The sequence below is a fragment of the Macaca mulatta genome, chromosome X (assembly GCF_049350105.2).
Source record: "Macaca mulatta isolate MMU2019108-1 chromosome X, T2T-MMU8v2.0, whole genome shotgun sequence".
Lineage (NCBI taxonomy): Eukaryota > Metazoa > Chordata > Mammalia > Primates > Cercopithecidae > Macaca > Macaca mulatta.
This window is the reverse complement of record NC_133426.1, coordinates 46,957,723-46,977,977: the sequence shown is the minus strand read 5'-3', so window position 1 is coordinate 46,977,977 and position 20,255 is coordinate 46,957,723. Positions and strand designations below refer to the sequence as shown.

At 40.3% G+C, this 20,255-nt stretch overlaps 1 protein-coding gene across 4 annotated transcripts in view; it reads right to left on the bottom strand.

Annotated features, from left to right (window-relative positions):
* Positions 1-20,255, bottom strand: part of JADE3 (jade family PHD finger 3) — a 150,655-nt gene that overhangs the window by 117,991 nt on the left and 12,409 nt on the right. For 2 of the 4 annotated variants that reach the window (XM_077988567.1, XM_028842510.2), the window contains exon 2: positions 19,895-19,982. The exons of the other annotated variants lie outside the window; for them this stretch is intronic. The gene's annotated coding sequence lies outside the window, so the exon portion shown is untranslated. The remainder of the gene's footprint in view (positions 1-19,894; positions 19,983-20,255) is intronic. 4 annotated transcript variants of the gene reach the window in all.

The following is a 20,255-nucleotide window of genomic DNA, read 5'->3' as shown; positions in this document are numbered from 1 at the left end:
CCTCAATAAACTAGGCATAAAAAAAAAAAAACTCTCAAAATAGTAAGAGCCACCTATGACAAACCCAAAGCCAACATCGTAATCAATGGGCAAAAGCTGGAAGCATTCCCCTTAAGAACAGGAATAAGGGCCAGGCGCGGTGGCTCAAGCCTGTAATCCCAGCACTTTGGGAGGCCAAGACGGGCGGATCACGAGGTCAGGAGATCGAGACCATCCTGGCTAACACGTTGAAACTCCATCTCTACTAAAAAATACAAAAAACTAGCCAGGCGAGGTGGTGGGCGCCCGTAGTCCCAGCTACTCGGGAGGCTGAGGCAGGAGAATGGCATAAACCCGGGAGGCGGAGCTTGCAGTGAGCTGAGATCCGGCCACTGCACTCCAGCCTGGGCGACAGAGCCAGACTCCGTCTCAAAAAAAAAAAAAAAAAAAAAGAACAGGAATAAGACAAGGATGCCCAGTCTCACTACTCTTATTCAACACAGTACTAGCAGTCTTAGCCAGAGCAATCAGGCAAGAGAAAAAAAATAAAAGGCATCCAAATTAGAAAAGAGGAAGCCAAATTATCTGTTTTCTGATTATATGATCTTATGTCTAGAACACCCTAAAGAATTCTCCAAAAGACTCTTAGATTCTATAAATGAATTTGGTAAAGTTTTAGGATAATCAATGTATGAAAATCAGTAGCATTTCTATACACCAATAACATTCAAACTGAGAAACAAATCAAGAATGCAAGCCATTTACAACAGCCAGACACACAAAAATAAAATACCTAGAACACATCTAACCAAGGAGGTTAAAGATCTTTACAAGGAGAACTACAAAACACTGCTGAAAGAAATCACAATGACATAAACAAATGGAAAAACATGCCATGCTCATGGATTGGAAGAATCAATATCGTTAAAATGGCCATACTGCCCAAAGCAATTTACAGATTCAACACTGTTCCTATCAAATTAGCAATATCATTTTTCACAGAATTAGAAAAAATATTCTAAAATTCATATGGAACAACAACAAAAAAGAGCCCAAATAGCCAAAGCAATCCTAGTCAAAAAGAACAAAGCTGGAGATATCACATTACCCAACTTCAAACCATAAGGCTACAATAACCAAAACAGGATGGTACTGGTACGAAAAGACAAATAGACCAATGGAACAAAAGAGAGAACCCAGAAATAAAACCACATACCTACAACCATCTGATCTTTGACAAAGTTAAAAATAAGCAATGGGGAAAGGACTCCCTATTCAATAAATGGTGCTGGGATAATTAGCTAGCCATATGCCAAAGAAATTGGACCTTACCTTTCACCATATACAAAAATTAACTCAAGCTGGATTAAAGATTTAAATGTAAGACCTCAAACTATAAATATACTAGAAGAAAATCTAGGAAATACCTTCTGGACATCAGCCTTGGCAAAGAATGTATGGCTAAGTCCTCAAAAGCAACTACAACAAAACCAAAAATTGACAAGTGGGACCTAATAAGAGCTTCCGCACAGCAAAAGAAACCATCAACAGAGTAAACAGACACCCTAAAAAATGGGAGAAAAATATTCACAAACTGTGCATCCAACAAAGGTCTAATATATAAGGAACTTAAACAATTCAATAAGTGAAAAAACAACCCCATTAAAAGGCGGATAAAAGGCCAGGCACAATGGCTCACGTCTGTAATCCCAGCACTTTTGGGAGGTTGAAGTGGGCAGATTGCTTGAGACCAGGAGTTCAAGACTAGCCTGGGCAACATGATGAAACCCTGTCTCTACCAAACAAAACAAAAAAAATTAGTCAGGCATGGTGGCACCTGCCTGTAGTCCCAGCTACTCGAGGGGCTGAGGCAGGAAGATCACTTGAGCCTGGGAGCTCGAGGCTGCAGTGAGCTGAGACTGACTGTACAACTGCACTCCAGCCTGGGCAACAGAGTGAGTCCCTGTATAAAAATAATAATAATAATAGCAATAATAATAATAAAGTGGGCAAAGGACATGGACACTTCTTAAAAGAAGTCATATACAAGTGGCCAACAGACATATGAAAAAATGCTCAACAAAACTAATCGTCAGAGAAATGCAAATCAAAACCACAATGAGATACCATCTCACTCCAGTCAGAATGGCTATTACTAAAAAGCCAAAAAGTAACAGATGCTGGCGAGACTGCAGAGAAAAAGGAACTTATACACTGTTGATGGGAATGTAAATTAGTTCAGCCACTGTGGAAAGTGGTTTGGAGAGTTCTCAAAGAACGTGAAATCAAACTACTATTCGACCCAGCAATTCCACTACTGGGTATATGACCCAAAGGAAAATGAATTATTCTACCATAAAGACATATGCACTCATATGTTCATCACAGCACTATTCACAATAGCAAAGACATGGTATCAACCTAGGAGGACTGGATAAAGAAAATATGGTACATATATACCACGGAATACTATGTAGCCATAAAAAAAGAATGAAATCATGTTCTTTGCAGCAACATGGACGCAGCTGGAGGCTATTATCCTAAGTGGATTAATATAGAAAACCAAATACCGCATGTTGTCGTCTATAAGCAGGAGCTAAACACTGGGTACACACAGACATAAAGATGGGGACTACTAGATGGGGAGAGAGGGAAGGGGAAGGGCTGAAACACTACCTATCAGGTACTATGCTCACTGCCTGGGTGACAGGACCATTTGTACCCTAAACCTCGATGTCATGCAACATACCCACGTGACAGACCTGCACATGTACCTTCTCAATCTAAAATAAAAGCTGAAATTATATTTGTAAATGAAAAAATAAAATTGGTAGTTTCTAGGTTGTTTCTTAGGTGACCCACCTAAGCTTAAATTTCAGTGGGTAACAAGATGATTTGTGCCTTAAAAAAAAAATCCTTAAATGTATATGTAGTACAGATGTAGCTCACTTGGTCTTCGAGATGAAGGGGAGAAAATGGGAAGAGGTTGGGAACAGCAGGCTATGGACATCTCAATAGGCTTCTGATGTCAGCTAGCGAGGTGGGTCTATAGGCTCAGAAGAAAGGCCTCTATAGGGGTAAAGGACAATGTCAGGCTGGGGTCCTGGTAAGAGTTGGGCTTTCCTCCTCATTTAAAAACGACCAGCCATCTCCTCCCACTAGCCATACAGAAACACCCTCACAAAAGAAGCCTACAGAAAGGCAACTAGGTAACTAACTAGACCTATAAAAAGCCCAACTCTAGGAAAACACAGAAATATAACCAGTTAAACGCAGAATTTTAAATAAGAGCCTTTATTTCCTCCAGCCAATGAAGGCTTCCTAAGTCCCTTACACATGGGTCTCAATGCCTCCAACAATCTTCAAATACCTAGGTAGAAACAACTCTGACTTTTCCTCCTATCAACCTCTCCTGATCTGATGGGCTAATTTAAAAAGTATAGATAATGTGGAATATTGCTATAGGACTGAAAATGTTTAACATATGTTAATAGACTAGGATTATAATCAGTTAACTCTCATCTTCTAATTTTCTCACATCTAAGATACTTATTCTAAGAGTAAAGTTTGAATCCTAGCTACCCTTTCCACACAGTTCAGATCACTGACACACTAACCCAATTCACTCAACATTATTGTAAACCAGGAGTTAGCGAACTTTTTCTGTAAAGGGCTAAACAGTAAATATTTTTTGCTTTGCAGGCTATTTGGTCTGTGTCCTAATCAATTCTGCCATTGTAGTGTAAAAGAAACCATGGGCAATATGTAAACAAACGGATGTGGTTGGGTTCCAATAAAATTTCACTTATGGACACTGAAATTTGAATTTCATATACTTTGTACATGTCATGAAATATTCTGAGTTTTTCCCCAACCATTTAAAAATGAAAAGCCCATTCTTAGCTTATGGACTGTACAAAAACAGGTAGTGGACTAGATTTGGCTGGCAGGCCACAGGGTGCCAATCGTGCTCTTAACTAAGACTTGATACCTCACTGAAGAAACTGAAAATTTCAGACTTTTCCTGATAAAAAGTAGGTATTTCAAACCAGTGTCTCACATAAACCTATGTGAAAGTTTCAGCTTGAGGGAGGGGAAAATTCTATAAGTACACAGCAATACATTACTGTGGAAACAGTACCTGAAAATAAGACCTGCAACTTACTAGGTATGTAAAGTTACAAAACTCACTTATTTTTTCTGGGGCTCAATTCTTTCCATTCTAGTCCATTTCTAACAATCTTCCACATCACTGAAAGGGAGCAGGAGTTACAACTAGAATTTACTAACGTTAAATTCTGTCTGGGATGTATAGCAAATACTTATACATTTCACTGTGCAATTCCCTATGATGCAAAGCCACTTTCAAAAGAAGTCTTTTATCACTATTATTCCAGTCTATTATAAAAGCTAGAGCTGACTTATTCTTTCAATAGCCTGAGCAGTGAAAAAATCCCAACAGAAAAACAAAACAAACAAACAAAAAAACAAAAAAACCCAAATTAACTCACATCCAGGTATACCTAAATCAAACTGCTGAAAGTAATACAAAGAAAAAAATCTTGAAAATAGCAGCTATTACATTACCTTATGGGGGTATAACATTTAGAATGACAGTGAATTTTTAATCAGAAACCATGGAGGCCAGGCTGGGTGTGGTGGCTCATGACTGTAACCCCAGTACTTTGGGAGGCCAAGGTGGGTGGATCATTTGAGGTCAGGAGTTTGAAACCAGCCTGGCAAACATAGTGAAACCCCATCTCTACTAAAAATACAAAAAAATTAGTTGGTCATGGTGGCATGTGCCTGTAGTCCCAGTTACTCAGGAGGCTGAGACAGAAGAATCACTTGAACCAGGGAGGCAGAAGATGCAGTGAGCTGAGATCATGCTACTGCACACCGGCCTGGGCAAGAGAGCGAGACTCTGTCTCAAAAAAGAAACCATGGAGGTCAGAAGGAAGTGGCACAACATGTTTGAAGGGCTGGGGAAAAAAATGTCAACACAGAATTCTATACTCAGCAAAAATGTCCTTCAGAAATGAGAATTTATAGCCAGCAGACTTGCTCTAAACGAACTGCTAGAGGATGTTCTTCAGACAATTGGTAAATGATACCAGAAGGAAACTTAGAACACTAGGAATGAAAAGAAGAGCAACATAAATGGTGAATATTTGGATAAATACAATATACTATCCTTCTCTTGAGTTCTTTAAAATATGTTTGGTGGCTGACAGCAAAAATGACAATGTGTGAAGGAATTTTCAATAGGCATAGGTGTAATATATAAGACAACTATGACATAAAGAAAGGAGGGTAAAGGGACCTATAGGGTGGTAAGGTTTCTGCATTCCTCTTGAAGTGGTAAAGTACTGACTCTAAGTAGACTGTATAAAACTATGTATATTATAATCCCTAGAACAACCACAAAAAACAAAGAGATAATTAAAAAATCACAGTAGGTAAATAAAAATGTAGTAGCACTAAAAATGTTCACATAACCAAAAGAAGACAGGAAAATGGGAAAAAAGAGGAAATAAAAAGAGGTATCAAAAATAAAAAATAAAAAGATGTAAAACAACCATATCAATAATTACATTAAATGTAATGGTCTAAACATTACAATTTAAAGATAGATTGTCAGAATGGATTTTTAAAACATGACCCAACTACACACCATCTATAAGAAAATAACTTCAAATACAATGATATAAGTAAGTGAAAAGCAAAAGGATGGAAAAAGTTATGTGATGCAAACACTGATCAAAAGGAACAATTTGTTTATGTGTTTGTTTGTTTATTTATTTGACACGCAGTTTTGCTCACCGCCCAGGAGGGAGTGCAGTGGCGTGATCTCAGCTCACTGCAACCTCCACCTCCCGGGTTCAAATGATTCTCCTGCCTCAGCTCCCAAATAGCTGGAATTATGGTGCCCACCACCATGCCCGGATACTTTTTGTATTTTTAACAGAGATGGGGTTTCACCATGTTGGTCAGGCTGCTCTCAAACTCCTGACCTCAGGTGATCCGCCCGCCTCGGCCTCCCAAAGTGCTGGGATTACAAGCGTGAGCCACCACGCCTGGCCAAAAGGAGTAATTTAGAGCAAAGAAAATTACCAAGATATAAGAGGGATGCAGAGGGACATGACATAATGTTAAAAGGGTTAACATACCCAAAAGACTTAACAATCCTGAATGTGTAAACACTTACAATAGTGTTTCAAAATATGTGAAGCAAAAATTCTAAGATCTAAAATAATAGAAAAATCCAATCACATGGAGGTTTAAACACTCTAATTAATATACAGAACTAGTAGACAGAAAATCAGCAAAAATATACAAGAACTGAACACCATCATCAACCGTCGTTACCTGACATGTACAGAACACTTCACCCCAAAATAGCAGAATACGTGTTCTTTCAACAAGATAGACCATATCCTAGATCATAAAACAAACCTTCCAAAATATAAAATATGGAAATCATAAAGAGCATGTTCCCTGACCATAAAGGAATTAAAATAAGAATCGACAACAAGAGGAAATCTCCAAACACTTGGATATTAGACAGCATATATTTAAATAATCCATGAATCAAAGAGAAACTTTCAAGATAAATTAGAAAATATTTTGAACTCAAAAAAAAAAAAAAAAAAGTACAACCCATTTTGTGGACTACAGTTGAAACAGTGCTTAGAGAGAAATTTATAGGATTAAATTCTCTTTTAGGAGGAAAAAAGGTCTCAAAAAAACAATCTACACTTCTACCTTAGGGAACTATAAAAAGAAGAGCAAAATAAATCCAAAGCAAGATGATTAGGAAATAGTCAAGATAAAGGACTAAACAGATAAAAAAAAAAAAAAAAACAGAGAAAAATCAATGAAGCCAAAAGTTGGCTCTTTGGAAAGATCAACAAATTTGATAAACCTCTAGCACAACTGAAAAGCAAAAAAGAACACTCAAATTACTAATATCAAGAATGAAAGAGGGGATATCACTACAGGTCCTGCAGATATTAAAAGGATAATAAATGGACACTATGAACAAGTCTACACACAGACAACTTAAATGAAATGGAACAATCCCCTGTAAATAACAAACTACTAAAACTCATTGAAAATGAAATAAATAACCGGAATACTCCCATAACTACTAAGGAAACTGAATTCAAAGTTTAAAACCTTTTAAAAAAGAAATGCCCAGACCCAGATGGTTTTACTGGCAAATTCCGACAAACATTAAAAAAAAAAAAATCTACAAGATCTCTTCCAGAATACGGGAAAGGAGGGAAGCTTTCCCAACTAATTTTATGAAGCCTTGATACCAAACATAGACAATATGTACAAAAAGAGAAAACTACAGACCAATATGCCTCATGAACATAGAAACAAACACCTCCAACAAAATATTAGCAAATCTAACAGCAATATGTAAAAATAATAATACCCCTCAACCAAGTGGGGTTTATCCTAGGAATATAAGGCAGGTTGGGTTCAGTGTTCAAAAATCAATGTATTCTTGGGAGGCTGAGGTGGGCGGATCACCTGAGATCAGGAGTTCAAGACCAGCTTGGCCAACATGGCGAAACCCCGCCTCTACTAAAAATACAAAAATTAGCTGGGTATGGTAGCACGCGTCTGTCCCAGTTACTCAGGAGGCTGAGGGAGGAGAATTGCTTGAACCCAGGAAGCAGAGGTTGCAGTGAGCCAAGATCGTGCCACTGCACTCCAGCCTGGGTGACAGAGTGAGACTCCATCTCAAAAAAAAAAAAAAAAAAAAAATACATATACCCACACACACACACACACACTCAACCACGTTAAGTCTAAAAAAAGAAAAATCAGCCAGGTGTGGTGGCTCATGCCTGTAATCTCAGGAGGTCAAGGCTTTAGCCCAGGAGATCAAGACTGCAGTGAGCTGTGTTCACACCACTGCACTCCAGCCTGGGTGACAGAGAGAAACCTTGTCTCAAAAAAAAAAAAAAAAAAAAAAGTGAGACTTAAAGTTGAAACAAGAAAAAGATGCCCTTTCTCACGACTTCTAATCAACATCATACTGGAAGTATCAGCCTGTACAATAAGGAAGCAGTCCCCAACCTTTTTGGCACCAGGGACAGGTTTCAATTTTCCACAGACGGGGGAAGGGAGGATGATTTTCCAGATGAAACTGTCTGTTCCATCTCAGATCATCAGGTATTAGATTCTCATAAGGAGTGTGCAACCTAGATCCCTCACATTAGCGGTTCACAATAGGGTTTGTGCTCCTGTGAGAATCTAATGCAACTACTGATCTGATAGGAGGTGGAGCTCAGGCAGTAATGTTTGCTTGCCCACTGTTCACCTCCTACTGTGCAGCCTGGTTCCTAACAGGCCACAGACTGGTAAGAGTCCACAGCCCATTTTTTTTGTAGATAGAGACAAGCGGCTTCTAAAATTATAAAGAACAGCAAAAGAACTAGAATAGCTAAAAACACTTTTTAAAAAGAAGAATAAAATTGGAGGAATCATAATAATTGAATTTAAAACTTACTATAAAGCTGTAGTAATCAAGACAGTGGTATTGGCAAAGTGATTAAAAACAGACCAACAAGCTGGGCACGGTGGCTCATGCCTGTAATCCCAGCACTTTGGGAGGTCGAAGCAGGTGAATCACTTGAGGTCAGGAGTTTGAGACCAGCCTGGCCAAAATGGCGAAATCCTGTATCTACTAAAAATACAAAAATTAGCCGGCATGGTGATGGGCACCTGTAATCCCAGCTACTCGGGAGGCTGAGGCATGAGAATGGCTTGAACCCGGGAGGTGGAGGTTGCAGTGTGCTGAGATCACACCACTGTGCACTCCCACCTGGGAGCCAGAGTGAGACTCTGAGAATAGACCAACAGAACAAAAAGAGAGACCAGAAACTGACCCACATAAATATAGGCAACTGATTTTCAACAAAGATGCAAAAGTAAATTAAAGACATCCATATACACAAAAATAGACCTTCACCTAAACCTCACTCCACTTACAAAGATCAACTCAAAATAGACATAAATGTAAAATTATAAAACTTTTATAAGCAAGTTTTTCTTATAAACATAGAAGAAGGCCAGGCATGGTGGCTCAGGCCTGTAATCTCAGCACTTTGGGAGGCCGAGGCAGGTGGATCGCTTGAGATCAGGAGTTTGAGACCAGCCTGGCCAACATGGTAAAACCCCACATCTACTAAAAATACGAAATAAAAAAAAATTAATCCAGGCATAGTGGTGTGCGCCTGTAGTCCCAGCTACTCGGGAGGCTGAGGCATGAGAATCGCTTGAATCTGGGAGGCAGAGGTTGCAGTGAGCCAAGATTGAGCCACTGCACTCCAGCTTGGGTGACAGAGCCGAGACTCCATCTTAAAAAAAACAAAATGAAAATCTTGCTTAGTGAATGACACCATTAAGACAATGAAAAGCCATGGCCAGGCGCGGTGGCTCAAGCCTGTAATCCCAGCACTTTGGGAGGCTGAGACGGGCGGATCACGAGGTCAGGAGATCGAGACCATCCTGGCGAACACGGTGAAACCCCGTCTCTACTAAAAAATACAAAAAAACTAGCCGGGCGAGGTGGCGGGCGCCTGTAGTCCCAGCTACTCGGGAGGCTGAGGCAGGAGAATGGCGTAAACCTGGGAGGCGGAGCTTGCAGTGAGCTGAGATCCGGCCACTGCACTTCAGCCTGGGCGACAGAGCCAGACTCCATCTCAAAAAAACAAAAAACAAAAAAAGGACAATGAAAAGCCAAGCTACATACAGAAAATATTTGCTGATAAATCAAATAACCAAAGGATTTTTACCCAGACTATTAGGGAAAAAACCTCAAAAACAACAGTAAGAAACAACCCAACTTAAATAAGCAAAATATTTGAACAAATACTTCTCTGAACAAATACTTGGGCAAAATACTTCTCTCTGATGGGTTTGACAAAAGTCATGAATTTGAAATTAGCCCAGCACTTTTTTTTTTTTAAGGATGGGAACAACGCTGCTTCCAGCTTTCTACATCCTGGGGCAGAAGCTGGCCAAGCTAATTATTTTTTCTGAAACACTTTATTGTGAAACATTAAATAGTGGATTTTTTGTTTTTAAATAATCACCAGGAAAAATGGGTTGAAATTTTTTCTTCCACTCCTGTTCTCAATCCACTCCACTTCACCCTCCCTGGTATTTTAAAATTTGGTTCAGACTTCCTCTGCAGAGGATTCCCTATACTGCATACGAAGTTGGCACTTTGATCCTTTTGTATGAATGGGAATTATACCTGGATTACTTCTCAGTTTGAATTTTTATTGTAAGATGTTTCATGCTTCTTTCAATAAAGTTGTCAAGCTGACTCAGAATACTTATAAATACCAGAATTAGTGAACCATGTTTTAACCTGTTCTTCTTGGTTCTCCGCACATTTCAAATTTGTGTGTATTTAATATTCAGTGGTCTTGTACTGTACATAACTAAGCTTTTGTTAATGTGAAGGAGTTCCACTCTTTTGCATGACTCCATTTTTAGTTCTTTGGGTAATGACAAGGCAGACTGCAACCCTCCGTTTGGGCTCTGCTCTCCGTTTTTATTCTGGACAACTGCAAATCAGTGATTGACATTAAGAACCAGTGGAGCTACTTTTTGACAAAGGGGAGTGGGAACATGGGGATGTGCAGGGCCAAGCACAGTGTCCATAACAAAATGGCCATTAGCTGAATTTGTTGATTTGATTATGCTGTTCAGTAGTATGAAAAGTATTAAAATCTGTTAGAGAAAAAAAGGATATACATGAGCTATAGTGTATCTTGCCAAAACTATTAGATTTTTGAGTCAGCTGATAGTTTATCCATTTTTATTGCTACGATATAGTTATTTTATGGCAATTACTAGGAAAGGCAGATTATAGAAATAGTGTTTAACAAGAAAGACCCTGTGTGTGAGTCTGCTTGCCATGGATCTCCTAAAACAAAGGCTCTTAATGTCATCCTCTCAGCTTAGAACAGTAACATGATAGGAAGGAACATTAGTTTCCCATTTTGTGAGAGAAGTCCCAGAAAGTCTTTCTGCAGTGTTCTTGAGTACCTGCAGAGGTATCCAAAATTATTCCTGTGAAGACCTCTTCAGGTACTAGCATGATCACAAAGGTATTTCAAGGTGCTGGTACAGCATCAAAACCAACAGTCAGTAATGGGTTTCAGGGACTCTGTACAGGATGGGTCATGACCCACAGGCAATGTTGTAGAATGTTTGGGTGTTGAAATATAATTTTCAAAATTAAAAACATGACTCATACAAATGTAGACTGAACACATGTCAAAGACATTTAACTTATTAGGGAACTAACAGGATTTAAAGCTTATTCAAAGAATATTTGAGAGACTTGGTATATATAGGCCTTGAAAGAATGCTCGAATAAAATTGCTAAATTAGACAGAAAAGTGGTTATGCCCTATAGGAAAGTTCATCTGTAGTCTTTACGATAATTTCTTCTACCAAACAGAAAATTTTACATCTCTCCCAGGAAAAAATCTATAAGTTAACATGCTGCTTGAAAAGGTCTCAACTCTAATCATTAGTGAACAGTGAGCCAAACTAAGACGCAATCCCCTAGAGAACTAAATAATTATTGGGTAGGCCCGTCAGCCAATGCTCCAGTATGACACTGAAAGGATATTCAGACATTCTTTTGCTTTAAGTCTTAAGTAATTTCTATTAACAGAGGGCTAATGGTTTATTTTGTAACTAAGCCTTTGCAAGTAAAATTAAGGTACTAGGGGGCCACCTTTTAGAACAGTGTTGTAGTGCTTATGTATTTTTACTTTACACAGGCATTTCAAGACAGTCATTTATTTACCTTTTAAACAAATCATAGAATCTTAGAAGTCAGATTAGATCCAGCTATCTTCTAGTACAAGAATGCTTTATTTAGCAGTCTTGACAGGTGATCATGAAGCACTGGTATACAAGGAAGAAAGAAACTAACATTGAGTGCCTATTATATGCAAGTTTATTTTCAAAGGGCCAAACTTCTTTTCACATAGTAACATGTTACCTATATATTGAGCCACATTTATTAAATAAATGGATTTCTTCAGCATAATTGCTTTGATGACAAAATCTTTAATTTAAAAAATTTATATAGGCTGGGCGTGGTGGTTCATGCCTGTAATCCCAGCATTTTGGGAGGCCGAGGCAGGTGGATCACCTGAGGTCAGGAGTTCAAGACCAGCCTGGCCAACATAGTGAAACCCCGTCTCTACTAAAAATACAAAAAATTAGCTGGGCATGGGTGGCAGACACCTGTAATCCCAGCTACTCAGGAGGCTGAGGCAGGAGAATCGCTTGAACCCAGGAGGCGGAGGTTGCAGTGAGCTGAGATCGCACCATTGCATTCTAGCCTGGGCAACAAGAGTGAGACTCTGTCTCCAAAAAAAAAAACAAAGAAAGAAAGAAAGAAAAAAATTTACATACACTGTAATTTATCCTTTTAAATGTTCAGTTAAAGTTCTGACAAAAGTATACTATTGTAATTACTATCACAAACAATATATTAAAAAGTTCCATGCATAATTGTTTTTAAAATGTCAATTAATCAACAGGTATTTACTGACTACTGATGTGTCTAGTAGTCACTGGTTAGTCTTTAAGTGGAGATATGCCAGGGAATGAGAAAAGGCATAAGAAAAAGGTATTATGCCTGCCTCCAAAGAATTCCCCCAGTTTAATCATTAAAGGCACGGTTTTACACATGAACCAAGCACGAGATGCAAGAAAACACAGGCAATCCACTAGGTAATCATCTGTGTGAGATGCGGGCTCTAGTCTTGACATTGCCATCATGTGACTTTGAATAAGCCATTTATTATTATTTCTTACCTGTGCCTTCCTTTCCTCATTCATAACTAGAAGGGGCTGTCTCAATTTCTAAGGTTCCTCCTAACTATAAGCACATGTGATTCAGGTAGTGAGGGTTCAGGGTATGGATGGAGGGCTGGGAAGTTGAGAAGAGCTTTATGGCACTGAGGTGGTCAGTGGATTGACTTCACAGGGTTAGAGAATGAGGGTAAGTAGGAGGGATGCAACATAGAGCTGAGGTGGGGTGTAATGAACTGTCTGTCATAGGGCTGTGATGGGGGCAAAAGGACGGATGCTGGCGCAGTGGAGCAAAGAAGAACTACAAGGTCCTATTCTGGAAGAATGCGTTGAAGTCAAGCTTTGAATTTTTGTGAGAGCCAAGAGGACTGGGAAGTTTGGTTGTCTATTAAGCAAAGAGAGGAGTGACACCACAATGACAGTAATCCACAACAGTCTTTTACTGAAAACCTGCCTTGGGTCATGCCCTCTAAGCCCTGGGGATATAGCAGTACAAACCCTGCCCTTTCAGTTATTTATTGCTATGTAATTCACCCCAAAACTTAGTAGCTTAAAATAATAACCATTTTATTAGCTCACAATTCTGTGGATTAGCAATTTGGGCTAGAATCAGCTAGGTGGTTGTTCTGCTGGTCTTTTCTGTGGTCCCTCATATGGTGACAGTCATCTGCCAATGTAACTGGGGCTGAATGTTCTAAGATGGCTTCACTCACATATCTGACGGCTGGTTGACGACTGGATCTCTCTCTCCCTCTCCACACCATCTCTCTTCCTCCAGCAGGTTAGCTGGGGCTTCCTCACATGACTGCCTCAGAATGGAGAGTAAGAAGGAAGCTACAAGACTTCTTGAGACCTAGGCTCATAAGTCATTTGGAGTTACCTGTGTCATGTTTTACTGACCAAAGCAAGTCACAAGGATAGCCCAGATTCAAGGAGTAGAGAAACAGACTCCACCCCTTGTTGGGAGGATCTGCAAACTCACACTCTACGTGTACACACAGAGACGAAAGGACATTGTAGCCATTAAGTATTCTACCACACTATCCCATCTGGGTAAATGAGTGTTGAACACATTTAGTCCTGTGGGGCTTCAGAGGTGGAAGAAACCACTGTAGTGAAAAGATGAGCTTTTCACTGGGTCGGGAAGAACACACAGGATGGAACAAACCCAGAGCAACGTGGAGAACACTCCAGGCAGAGGCAGACGGTCAGAATGACTCATGGTATGTTTAGACTCCAGTGAATATATGCTTGGATAGAGTGGCTACAGAAAAGTATTTGAGAGGAGTCAAGGGTAATGGGAAAGATTATGATTGGGTATGGGGGACCCTGAATATCAGGTTCTAGGGAGTACACACACTACTTACCGTGCAGCGCACAGCCAGAGGTCAGTGGGAGCCTAGTGGTGTGGGTGGGAAACAAGGGTATAGTGAAGCCGCCTTTTGAGTCTGCATCTTTATGGACAGCAGTACAGAAGGAAGTTGAGTCAGACTTGGAATATGGTGGCACAGAGATTATGGGAAGAAGGAAGTCTAGAGACAGTTACCCTAAAGGCAAGTGTCTATATGGATTATCCTTAAGAGGCTAAGGGGCATAATTGGAGCTCTTTCAGGTAAGTTTATTTAGAAGTCTAAAAAAGCTTCTTCTTGCATCTTAACTTTTCTAATCCATACTACCAACTAAAGAAAGAAAAAAAAGTTTCTTCTGGATTTATGTTAGTTATTCTAGAGAGAGCTAAATTTAGGCTCATCACACACAGATACACAAACACCTCTCCTGCATAAGTTTCATGTGAGACAAGTAGGATACAGCTGTTTATAGTCAAAGTTTTGTCTATATTTGAAAAGACAACATTCCTGGTTTTAATATTGTAAGTAGGGGCAAGGAATCATGAGGAAGGCTAGAAACCAAAATGAAGCCAGGGAAAAGCTGTCTGCAGTCTATACTCTGAAGCCATACTTTACCCAGGCAGACTGTATAGCCACACTTTTCACAATGGTAGCATGGCAAAGCAGCAGTTTTGACAATCTGCAAAATGTATATTTCTTTTCCAAACTATTGTTTTCCACAGGAAGCATATGGCCATTAGATCATGCTACATGCAGCCGGGCAGGATGGCTCACACTTGTAATCTCAGCACTTTGGGAGGCTGAGGCAGGAGAATCACTTGAGGCCAGGAATTTAAAACCAGCCTGCACAATATAGTAACACCCTGTCTCTACAAAAAACAAAACAAAACAAAACCCACCATTTAATTAGCTATGCATGGTGGTGTGCACCTGTAGTCCTAGCTACTTAGGAGGCTAAGGTAGAACAATTGCTTGAGCCCAGGAGTTCAAGGTTACAGTGAGCTATCTATGACAGCACCACTGCACTCCAGCCTCGGTGACAGAGTGAAATCCTGTCTTTAAGAAAAAACAAAAAACACAAATAAGAACAAGCTACATGTAATTTTTTTTTTTTTACACAGAATGACAATTGATGTTTGGTTTGTTAATTGTATAGGAGGCAGTAAGTCCCCTTCAGGTATTTGTGGGAGATAAGATGCAGAGAACCTGAGGGTTTTCTATCACTCTGTCTAGCTGTATACCTGCAAGTCACATGTATACAAATAGGTCACAGAGTAAGAAAGTATGGCATTAGTTGCCAAAGTGAATAGAAAAGACAGGACTTGGCCGGGCGCGGTGGCTCACGCCTGTAATCCCAGCACTTTGGGAGGCCAAGGCGGGCGGATCACAAGGTCAGGAGATCGAGACCACGGTGAAACCCCGTCTCTACTAAAAATTACAAAAAATTAGCCGGGCGCGGTTGTGGGCGCCTGTAGTCCCAGCTACTCGGGAGGCTGAGGCAGGAGAATGGCGTGAACCCGGGAGGCGGAGCTTGCAGTGAGCCGAGATCGCGCCACTGCACTCCAGCCTGGGCTGGGCGACAGAGCAAGACTCCGTCTCAAAAAAAAAAAAAAAAAAAAAAAAAAAAAAGAAAAGACAGGACTTAATGAGGAAATATGTAGTAAGGGATGGCATCCAAAAGAGTAGAATTGAGGGTAGTGGAAAATCTCTCGCTGAGATAGAATTTACAGGAATTTGGAAGAATTGGCCAAGGCAGGATTGGCAGGGCAAAGAGGGAAGGATGTCCCAGCTGTGAGGAAAGGTTCCAGGTAAACATGAGTGTTGGACTGTTGATGGTACGGGGGAGGGAAGGCAGTGCAGAAACAGTCCAGAGATGACATCTCTAAGATTGTGAGCTCAAGACTTCTTGTTTCACCCAGTTCTCCTGAAATCCCAGGTAAAGAACTGTCACAGTTGATGGACTGTACCATGTGAAAATATTACAAAACGATGAACAGACAATAAAAGAACATTTAGGTTCCTTATTACAAATGCTGAATTTCATTCACTGCCTGGTGGGTGAATGGGTAGTATTCTGTGCATACCTCATAGGATAGGGGAAAATTCTCCAGGGGAAAACATATCCTCTCTGCCTTTGGTGCCTGCTCAGACTGAGCCAGACCATACTATGTGGCAGTTATGCAAGAAAGGCTCTCCACTGCATTTTCTAATGGTATAGTGCTCTAGGGCAAGACCTGCTGAGTATTTCTGTAATTCCGACCTCAATGTGTTCCTCAAAACTGGGGAGATTAAGCCAGGTGTGGTGGCTCCCGCCTGTAATCCCAGCACTTTCTGAGGCCAAGGCAGGTGGATCTCCTGAGCTCAGGAGTTTGAGACCAGCCTGGGGAATATGGTGAAACCCCATCTCTACAAAAAAATACAAAAATTAGCTGGGCATGGTGGTGTGTGCCTGTAGTCTCGTCTACTTGGGAGGCAGAGGTAGGAGGATCGTTTGAGCCCAGAAGGTGGAGGTTCCAGTGAGCCAAGATTGTGCCACTGCACTCCAGCATGGGCAACAAAGTGAGACCCTGTCTCAAAAAAAAAAGAGCTCCTGTAAAAAGATGTGTTTTAAGATAAAAATTGAGAAATCATAGATGGCTAACATCATGGGAGCTCCAAGAAATCAGGCCTTGTCAGCGTCCTCAACAGGTAGCTTTCTTTAAAAAAGTATAAAAACAAGGTTTGGTGGTTATACAAATTATCTATTTTGTGGGGAAGTACTCAGGTTTATGCAACTGAAGAGTGTCTAGCTTAAGACTTAGTATATAGCAAGCACTCAATAAGTGTTCACTGATCCTGAGCTACTTTTTTCAGCTTCTTACATGAAATATAGCAATGTATTCAATTTTTGGTGAATATGATTCTTCGATGTTGAGAGGGCAAGTCAAACCACCAAACCTGGGCATCTGGTCCAACCTTTGGACGTTATACAAGACTCTCATACATCTATGTTCCTAAACTTTTTTGCCACTGAGGACTTCTGAAATTTTCCCCAGAGACAGCATATTTTGAAGGCTTGCCTACCAAACACACCACAATTACAGATTACTTAATTTATCCGTTTTAATTCATCAAAGATGAATGTTTCTCACAAAAAAGGTTCTATTAAACATGAGATAATAATATATTCAGTATATCATACATTGCTCAGCATTTTATCCTTAATGTCATTTATTCCACACAACAATACCAGTGGTTATTAACTTCATTTTACAAATGAGGAAAGTGAGGCACAAAGAGGTTAAACTGACTCAAGGCTGCACAGCTAGTAAAAAGAAAAAGTAGGATTCAAACTTGGGTCTCTGCTGCTCTATCCATTCTAGCATTCAAACTCTAGCTAACTAGTTTTACCATGAATGGTAGTATAGTTCTAGCAATCATACTCCCAGGTATTTATCCCAGAGAAATGCAAACTTATATGCCCACAAACACATGTACATGAATTTTTATAGTGGCTCTACTCAATCACCAGAAACTGGAAACAACTAAAATGCCCTTCAATGGTGAATGATTAAACAAGCTGTGGTATATTTGGACAATGGAATACGACTCAGCAATAAAAAGGAACAAACCATTGATATACACAACTTGGATGAATCTCAAAAGCATTACCCTGAGAGAGGAAAATGAGATTCAAAAGATTACAGTTTGACTCCATTTATGTGATATTCTCAAAATAACAAAACTGTAGTGATAGAACACAGATCAGTGGCTGCCAGAGTTTAGGATGGAAACAGAGTATTACTAAAGAGTCAGCATAAAGGAATTTTTTGGGGTAATAGAACTGTTCTGCACCGTGATTGTGGTGGTGGTTGCACTGATCTATATATGTGTTAAAAGTCCACAGAACCGGGTCAGGCGTGGTGGCTCATGCTTGTAATGCCAGCACTTTGGGAGGATCACTTGAGCCCAGTTTCAAGACTAGCCTGGGCAATATAGTGAGACCTCGTCTCTAAAAAAAAAAACTAGAAAATTAGCTGGGTGTGGTGATGCCTGCCTGTAGACCTAGCTACTCAGGAGGCTAAGGTAGGAGGACTGCTTGAGCCCAGGAGTTCAAGGCTACAGTAAGCAACACTGTGACACTCCAGCTTGGGCAACAAAGCGACACCCTGTCTCAAAAAAAAAAAAAAAAAAATTGACCAGGCGCGGTGGCTCACGCCTGTAATCCCAGCACTTTGGGAGGCCGAGGCAGGTGGATCACGAGGTCAGGAGATCGAGACCATCCTGGTTAACACAGTGAAACCCCGTCTCTACTAAAAAATACAAAAAATTAGCTGGGTGTGGTGGCAGGTGCCTGTAGTCCCAGCTACATGGGAGGCTGAGGTAGGAGAATGGCATGAACCCAGGAGGCGGAGCTTGCAGTGAGCCGAGATCACGCCACTGCACTCCAGCCTGGGCGACAGAGCAAGACTCCGTTTCAAAAACAAAAACAAAAACAAAAAAATCCACAGAACCATAAATAACCCCAAAGTCCATCCTACTGTATAATTTTTTTAAGTCAATAGGACAGGTGCAGTGCCTCAGGCCTATAATCCCAGCACTTTGGGAAGCTGAGGCAGGAGGATCACTTGAGCCCAGGAGTTCAAGACCAGCCTGGGCAACACAGTAAGGTCCCATCTCTTAAAAAAAAAAAAAAAAAAGAAATAAAATTAGCTGGGCGTGGTGGTGTACACCTGTAGTCCTAGCTACTCAGGAAGCTGAGGTGGGAAGATTACTTGAGCCCAGAAGTTTGAGGCTGCAGTTAGCTATGATACCGCCAGTGCACTCCAGCCTGGGTGATGGAGTAAGACACTGACTCTCAAAAAAAAAAAAAGTCAATAGGTCATTTTTTTTTGGAGACAAGAGTCTTGCTCTGTCGCCCAGGCTGGAGTGCAGTGGAGCGATCTCGGCTCACTGCAAGCTCTGCCTCCCGTGTTCACACCATTCTCCTGCCTCAGCCTCCCAAGTAGCTGGGACTACAGGCACCCGCCACCACACCCGGCTAATTATTTTTGTATTTTTAGTAGAGATGGGGTTTCACCGTGTTAGCCAGGATAGTCTCAATCTCCTGACCTTGCGATCCACCTGCCTCGGCCTCCCAAAGTGCTGGAATTACAGGCCTGAGCCACCGCGCCCGGCCAATAGGTCATCTTTTTAGTTACTACTAATTTCTGTGCTTCCCATTTACTACAACATTTCCACTGACCACTAACAATAGGATTTAAAAATTAAAATAGCTATACTATAAAGTAAAACAAAGAACCATTATCATGCCACACATCCCCACTGAATGATAATAGTCATCTCTTTAAATAAGCATTCCTTAAAAGTTAAATAAATTTGAGAGCTTATTCCCTTAAAAATAAAAGTATTTTACTAAGTTATTAGATGGCATGATATTTCACATAGCAATTTGTATAGTAAAACAGAAATAGTAATCAAAATTAACCCTGGGAAGGAGAATGTGATAGGATGAGGATGTCAAGGACAACCGTGGCTCTTTCTACAATTTTTCAGTTTTTTTGCTAGGATGCATTCATGTATCATTAGTATAAAAATAGAGTTCTTAAAAGAATTAAACCCTTCTAGATTGAAATGGAGATATTGTACAAGTTGCAATATCCTTCCCTCCATGGGGTTTCCACTGCCCTTGGGGACCCCTTGGTTATTCCACTTACCAAGTCAGGTTTGTATTCTACTCAATACCTAGCGCCTCACTCATAGCACAGTGGGCACTCAACAAATGTCTGCAGAAGCGAACGGCACCTGGCAATGTGGAGAACAAAAATGACAAAAACATGGTCACTAACAAAATCTATAATCTAAATAGAAAAAATCATGCTCTAATTTTGAGTGATGCAAATTACTGAGTGCTAATGACATATTAAAAAACTACAGGCATACATTGAATTTTGGAAGAGAGCAAGACAAACATATAATGTTTAAGTGGGATAGAGGCTTTTTAAGCCTAAAACAGGGAGAAACCAAACTAGAATCAATTATTCCTGGCTCCCTAGCCATAAAACCATAAAATTCAAG